Below are 8,110 nucleotides of genomic sequence, written 5' to 3'. Positions count from 1 at the left end.
GAAGCAAAGACTCAGAAATCTTCACAAAAGAAAATACAAAAGCCCAGATTTTACTGAACCAAATTAAAAATATTGATAGAAGAAGAGGAAACACAGTCCATGCAGCATGATTTAGTCCTGTTAAATCCTGTTTTAGACCTGGTTTAGACCTGGTTTTATTTCTGGTTTAGTCCTAATTTAGACCTGGTTTGGACCTGGTTTAGACCTGGTTTTAGTCCTGGTTTTAGTCCTGGTTTAGACCTGGTTTGGACCTGGTTTAGACCTGGTTTTAGTCCTGGTTTTAGTCCTGGTTTAGACCTAGTTTAGACCTAGTTTAGACCTGGTTTAGTTCTGGTTTAGACCTGGATTAGACCTGGTTTAGACCTGGTTTGGACCTAGTTTGGATCTGGTTTAGATCTGGTTTAGATTTGGTTTGGACCTAGTTTAGTGTCCGGCAATGAGTGGAATTACCGAAAAAAAAAAAAAAAGAGATATAGCCCGAAATGTGAAAAGCGGAAAATACCGCAGTGTAATCCATTTATTTCAACAAAGTAACTGTAATCCAATTACCACTCACTGAAACAGTAACTGTAACTGAATACTTAGTAGTTACTGAATAGTTACTCATAATTTGTACTCTGATTATATAACTCCAGTACATGTAATCTGTTACTCCCCAACGCTGCTCATAGGTGGTTTTATTGCTCAAAAATACCTAGAAAAAACAGTATTCTGACTTTGAACGGGTTCGCCTCTCCACAGATCTGACCTGTAAATTGGTCTGGTTTTGTCTACATGAAGATAGTGGTGGGAGTGTTTTTACGTCGTTTATAATGTTCCACAGTATAGCATTAAATCTATATATCTTCATGGAGACAGGGTTTGATATGTAGAGAGATGAGTCTAAAACGCCTTATTGTGGAACTAGCTTGGTCTGATTTGGTCTCCGTGACGAGTGAAAGGTTTTTGCCACACTGTGAAAACATTCCAGACTAAGCAAGAAAAGCATTTGATGGACCCTCCACCAGAAAAGTTACACAGTGGATCAGAATCCGCTTGAAAAGAAGACATGTCTGCAGTGTTACCTGTTTTTTATTTCTCTTCTGTTTCTACATGAAGTGCAAGTCCCTTCCAGTGAGATTTTAGGCCAGTCCTGGAGCTCATCATGATGTCACTAAATCAACTGCACTAATTATTTTAAAGCAGTAAAGGAAATGACAACGTAGTCTTCTAAACAACTGAAAAAATCTACGTTGAAGGCTTTTAAAGGTGCACTGTGTAACATTTTGGGGGAGGCAGGTAGTGGCAGTGTTATTGTGTCATTTGGAATGTTCCACAGCATAGCATTAAATCTATATCTTCATGGAGACAGGGTTTGATATGTAGAGAGATGAGGCTGCTGCTTTTTATTATGAAATGTCATATTGTGGAACTTTTCAAAGGTTTTCAAAGGGACAAACAAGTGTTTCATAATCCATCATTATAATCCCCAAATTATCATATATCAATCAATAATTATTATACGATAAGTATTGATACTTTGCAGTGAAATCATGCCGGGGGTGCTGTATACTACATGTATGTGTGTGACAGAATGGTCATGAGTTACCATGGTGACAGAATGTACACATTAGTAAACACTGCCAAAAAAGTTTAAGATCCGCTGACAATGTATTAAATACAAAATTGATTCAAACAGCACATTTTCAGGAGCCTGAGATCAGTACGAGTGTTCATCGTCCTGTTCAGGAGTTTGATTTTCAACAAAAATGTGACTGATTAACTGAATTCTAATTATATAAATTGTAATTTTACATGTGAGAGACTTGTGTAACATGGCAAAGAAGAAAAATCTGTTTGTCGACAGGGCAAAAGTTTGTTTGGTCGAATATGTTTCGCAGCTCATCCAAACTGCTTCACCTGTTGTCGTTCCAATTAAGTCTGTTCTTTCTGGTCAGATTCTGTTAAAACAAAGATCCAATTAAAGTCTAACTTGAGTAACAGAGCTTTAGACAGAGCAGTGTCTCTAGTGAGGGGAATGTTGATGACGTCAACTGCAAAGTATCAAATGTGACAAGTACATGCACTAAAATACTTCTCAATGTCTTGCCCTAGTGACTTTAAACTAATGGTAAATGGTCACATTTTTCTATAGTGCTTTTCCACCTTCAAGTCACTCAAAGTGCTTTACAACAAGGAACCACTCACCCATCCACACACCAGTGTACGCAGACACTGTGGGTAAGGTGGGTTAAGTGTCTTGCCCGAGGACACAACAACAGCATTCATCTGTGGGAGCTGGAATCACACCAGCCAACCTGTGCTTTTCAGTTATTTTCTGTCACCTCCCCCTTGGAAGAAGAAAACATTTTGCACCCCTCCACTCTACAGAACCTCTAGCAAACATGGACAAATCGCACCCTCGCCTTCAGTCGCCTACGTACAAGAGTAAACATTTTAGTCGCATTTCCAAAGCAACTCTGGGGACACATGCAGTATGTGTCCCGGGAGTACTGTATCTTTCAGACTACAAATCTCTTGCTATAAATAAGTCGCACCAGCAAAAAAATGCGTAATGAAGAAGAAAAAAACATATATAAGTCGCACCGGACTATAAGTCGCACTTTTTCGGGGAAATTTATTTTATAAAATCAGGGACCAGGAACCGACATTTCAAGTTGAAAGTAAAGTTATACTTATATATAAGTAATAACAACAGAACAGACTGAACAGGCGTCTGGAATGTTAACGCAACATATTAACAATTATTCATATAACTATAGCATAAACAACAGAACATAAGTTTACCAAACTCTCCATCTCACTCCAAATCACTAAATCTATTGAATCCATTGAATTCTTCATCCTCTGTGTCACTTCTGAGCAACTCTGTGCAATTTCAGTTGTCACTGAAGTCCAGGCATGGTGCACCCTCCGGTTGCTGTGAAGCTGTGTTCTCCATTCTCCATCCCCGCTTTCCTCCAGTCCCTCACAAGTTTCTCGCTCACTCCAAACTTTCTTTCTGCTGCTCGATTACTGTTTTCGGCTGCAGATTTCACGACTTGTAGCAGGACAGGAGCTTTTTCTGCAGGAAACATGCGCAGAAAACTGATACACAAGTCTAGAGCCTCTCGCGACTGTCATTCTGACAAATTTAATATATGAGTCGCACTGGAGTGTAAGTTGCAGGAAACACCGAAACCATGAAAAAAAAGTGTGACTTTGAAATATGGTAATTTAGAGTTTGGTATGCCACCTTATCTGATACTTACTGGTTTATTGAAGTTGGCGATATTTGGCACGTTTTCATTGGAAAAAGTGGCATATCAGTGTGATTGGGGTGTAATGTCTTTAAGCGACGCCGTAATTTCTTTGGCGTCACGATGTCCGCTGAAACACTTTTAGACACAGCGGTCTTTACTCGTTTCCCACCATAGTCACAGCGAAGTCGAGCGCTACAAAAGCTTCGTCATATTTCTTTGTCTTAAATTTTGGGAGACGTTTGTCGTTTGTTTCATTATCTTCTTTCTCTGCCTTTATTTTCATCCCAGTTAAATATTTTTCCGTGGTTTCTCTTGAGGTTTTGTTCACTGCACGTCATATCTCCTGCTCTGTGCTGTGTGTGCAATAAACCTGACTCTGGAACGCTAATACTCCCTACGCACACTCTGGCAATGAGAGCGCCACTGCCATCTACTGTAGTGGACGTGCAATTACAACCAGTGTTGGGAAGTTTACTTTTAAAATGTATTCCCCTACAGATTACAGATTACATACCCCAAAATGTAGTTTGTAATGTAATCCATTAAATTACTTAAAGTGAATAACGTAATCTGAATACTTTGGATTACTTGATTTGCTGTAGAGAAGCAAAGACTCGGAAATCTTCACATAAGAAGATTTATCTGCTAAAAGAAAATAAAAATCCCAGACTTTACCGAAACTAATTAAAAATATTATTGATAGAAGACGAGGAGACATGTCCGCGCAGCATGATTTAGTCCTGTTAAATCCTGGTTTAGTCCTGGTTTAGTCCTGGTTTAGACCTGCTTTAGACCTGTTTTAGACCTGGTTTTAGACCTGGTTTAGACTATAGCCCAAAATGTGAAAACAGGAAAATACCACCACGTAATCCACTTATTTCAACAAAGTAACTGTAATCCAATTACCACTCACTGAAACAGTAACTGTAACTGAATACAGTTACTCATAATTTGTACTCTGATTACGTAACTCCAGTACATGTAATCTGTTACTCCCCAACACTGATTACAACCTACTTTATTCTAGAACGGCAAAAAAAAAAAATCGTGTTCCCCACGGTCACACGCTATTTGAGAAGGACTGAGTTAGGGGAATGTTGATGACGTCAGCTGCAAAGTATCAGTTGTGAGTAGAAGTATATGCACTAAAATACTTCTCAATGTCTCGCTCTAATGACGTTAAACTAAACTGTAAACTTAATTTCTCCGCTCAAATACAGAAGAATTATCAGAGGTTTGCAGATGTTCTTCCGTCCTCGCTGGCCCCAGAGAAGAAACACATTTTCCCGATTTTATCCTGAGCCACAGAAGTTCGTTTTGTTTCTGAATGAGAATGAAAAGTGGGTTTTATTTGCATTTAAAGGTGCAGTGTGTCATTTTTCTGGTGGAGGGTCCTTCAAATGCTTTTATCCATGGAGATGTTATTGTTTTGTCTGGAATGTTCCACAGTATGGCATTAAACCTTTCTATCTTCATGGAGACCAAACCAGACCAAGTGACAGGTCAGATCTGTGGAGAGGCGACCCAGCTCACAGTCAAAATGTTTGTTTTTCTAGGTATTTTTACTATAAAACCACCTATAACTGAATAAATGTAAAGTAGAGCCGTTTAATGTCATACTGTGGAACATTCCAGGCAGAGCAATGACATTCCATAGAAACAAGCAGGTGAGGAACCCCCAACTGAAAAGTTACACAGTGCACCTTTAACAGTAGAATCCATTTGTCGCCTTACTTGTGTTCCCTTCCCTCCTCCTTTTTTTTTTTTTTTTTAGATTAATGAAAGAGTATTTTCAGATTCCTCGTCAAAAATCACAATCTATTACAATTTCAAGTACTACATGACATCACGTATGACTTTCCTGATCATAGACAGGGGTTTCTGATACAAACACCTGGCTGCAGGGGCGGAGTCTGAAGCGTGGATACCTGTTAGACCAATCACAGTGTTCCTTATACCTCCAGACCCCGCCCCTCTCCCCCTTTACTCTTTCCTTTAGTCCTCCAGGTTCTACCCAGTTTAAATCGTCTGTTTGAAACAACGTTTGCAGATGGAGTGTAGGTGTTTAGTCCCACTAGAGAAGAGAAGATACATGCTTTTTGTTGCTGATAATGGTAGACAGTGTTTCAAAGGTCATCTGGACACTGTTTCTGAAATCAAGACTCAGATCCCATCAGAAAATATCTGCTATATTTACATGAGAGCTTTAATTTCGAGTAAAAATGTATTCCGCTTTAAATAATCCATGTAAACACTTAATACTTGATGAAAATGATTACTCAGAATTAAACTTAATTCCAAAGTAAGTGGGTGGTTTATTCCGATTTTAAAGCTGAATTAATTTATTCTTAGCCCGATTCATCAGCCGGTTTCACTTCATAGAAACCGTCTGATCTCGCAGCATTAGAATTCATTCGCTTGACCGTAGACGGATACTTTTTTATTTAACCAATCGCTGCTATTCGGTCGTGACGTATGTAATGCACCACTAACAGGACTAACTGGTATATTAAGCTTTTCCCAAATCCCGCAGGAAGAAGGACAATAACGTCTTTCCCCTTGATGAAATTCACCAAACATTCTCTTTGTTCCACCTTTAAATCCTCGAGCTCGGGAATCGTTGCCAACACAGAATATATGGCTCTTCACTGATTGGCTGGTGCCCGGATGTGTACTTCTGGGGTTCTTGCAAGCCGTCTAGTGTATTCTGATTCCTGACCTAGGCTGGAGAGAAATGAAATTGAGCAGATACACTAGGATCTTCCTGGATCATGTAAACGTTTATTCTTCTTAAAAATAATGTCGGTGGTTTAACACATGCTCGTTGTGTCGTCCTTCTGACGTGATCTGGATGATCCGGCTCCACCAGTCCTGTCTTCAGACTTTCCTCCACGTCTCTTTGGATTTGTGAGCGGGATGTGGGAGTGGGCTGAGGTAGAGCAGCCTCACACTCACTTTGTCTTCTTCCTCCTTCTCCGACACTCTTCCCTTCTCCTCCTCAGCTCACAGACGTAAAGTGTGATGAGACAATTCTCCAGCTGCTGCACAATTATCATCAGAACCACTGCGGAAAAAGTTTGGATTATGTTTGTGTCCGTGGAGTAACAACAAACCGAGATGACAGAAAAGCCGGCAGCAGCTGAAGTGTGTGTTTTCTTCTGGTCGACGTAAATACCTTTGTGTTCCTGTCCAATCAGAACCTTCCCCACCCCCAGACGCTGAGCAGAATTAAATAAAGACGATTTAACTTGTTTTCCATGTAAACCTCAATTCAGAATTAATATTTCCACATAAACCTGAAGAATATTTTAATTCAGAACAATTAATTCAGAATTAAAAAACAGCATGTAAACGTGGCTATTTTCAGTCTGATAGTTTTGTCAGATGACCTTTGAAACCTTATGTACCTTGCGCCACTCCTGGACGAATGAGGTATTACACCAACTTGTTTGTGGTAATGGTAACAAAACTGAAACTGTAAAAAGAAAATTGCGCAAATAGCTGAAACAGTTAAATTTGTGATTAATTTAAAGTGCAGTTTCAGTGTACTTTTATTTAATCACAAATTAAACCGTGTCAACATTAAAGTTCCCATGTGACACTATTTTCTGATCAGTGTTCAAATGTAGTTTCCTCACCACAAACAGACCTGGACTTGTGTTTTGTTTTATTCACACATGTTTAGTTGCATATTTAGTTCTTTTCTCAAACGGAAAACACCCTGTTCCACCTTGTGATGTCATGTGGTGATACAGGAAGTGCTCCACTGTGTTCTTAAACTCCACTTTCACTAGAACCATTTGGATGTTTTCAGCTCTGGAATTGCCAATCTCTCATCTCTGAACTAAAGGTAAAAGGAGCCGTTCACTTGAAAACGACCACTGCATGATGTCCTAAAGTGGAACAGAGCATTTTGAACTGTGGAGATGTAGACAGAATAATAATTAAGTGTGAATGAAACAAAACACAAGTCCGCAAATGTTTTTGAGGAGGTAACAACATTATAACATGGTAAACGCTGAAAGAGTCAATTTTGCATAATTTAGGAATTTAAATTTTAATCTGGAGAAATTTGATTCAAAATCTGATCAGTTGCACGTACAAAAATAAGGAACTCTAAAATTACTGATTTGCTATTAGATAAATCAGTGCAAGTGCCAACACATGAGCCCGTTGTTTTCAAATATGACTTGACTTTATACACGTTTTTAAACATGGTCGTCCATCTTTTACGCGTCAGTTCTATGAATGTGAGAGCCTGCTGTTCCCATGGCTTACCTGCATGAAGTTTTTGCAATTTTATTTTATTTTTTTACTTTAGTTAAACGCAGCCATACAGACGTTGATGAATTCCTGCCTTACATTTGCTTCCACTGAGTTGTATTTAACCTGCGTCCTTGTTGATGTTACTGTTACTGAGCAGAGCGAATGACGACTGAGAGTTGCCATGGAGATGTGAAAATAAATTTGTTTAACACTGTCTCACCATGCCTCATTTTCGTCACTTTTTGACTTAGTTATTAAAGGTCCCGTACTGGATTTTTTGTATTGTATCAGCAGGTCTCGAGGTTTTACTCTCCTGTAATTGTGTAGTTAGCATGCTAGTTGTTTCTAGTATTACCATGAAGGCGAAAGTCCTCTCTGGTCACGTGAAAAGCACTTCACATATCTTCATTGCAAACTGTTAAAAATGATAAAAAGTAGTTTGATTTAATGTAAAATCTCTGGAATTCTAGTCATTGGTTTAATTTCTGAAATGTGGAACTTTTTGCAACTCAAATTATTTTGTCAAAACTGATCCGAAATGTCAAAAAATATGCTACTTATTTGTGATTAACGATGCATGATGTAACTTTTCTAGTGGAGGT

Source organism: Boleophthalmus pectinirostris, unplaced genomic scaffold (assembly GCF_026225935.1).
Source record: "Boleophthalmus pectinirostris isolate CB_2022bp ecotype Guang Dong unplaced genomic scaffold, ASM2622593v1 HiC_scaffold_7, whole genome shotgun sequence".
In the NCBI taxonomy this organism is placed as follows: domain Eukaryota; kingdom Metazoa; phylum Chordata; class Actinopteri; order Gobiiformes; family Gobiidae; genus Boleophthalmus; species Boleophthalmus pectinirostris.
Note: the sequence above shows the minus strand (reverse complement) of the source record.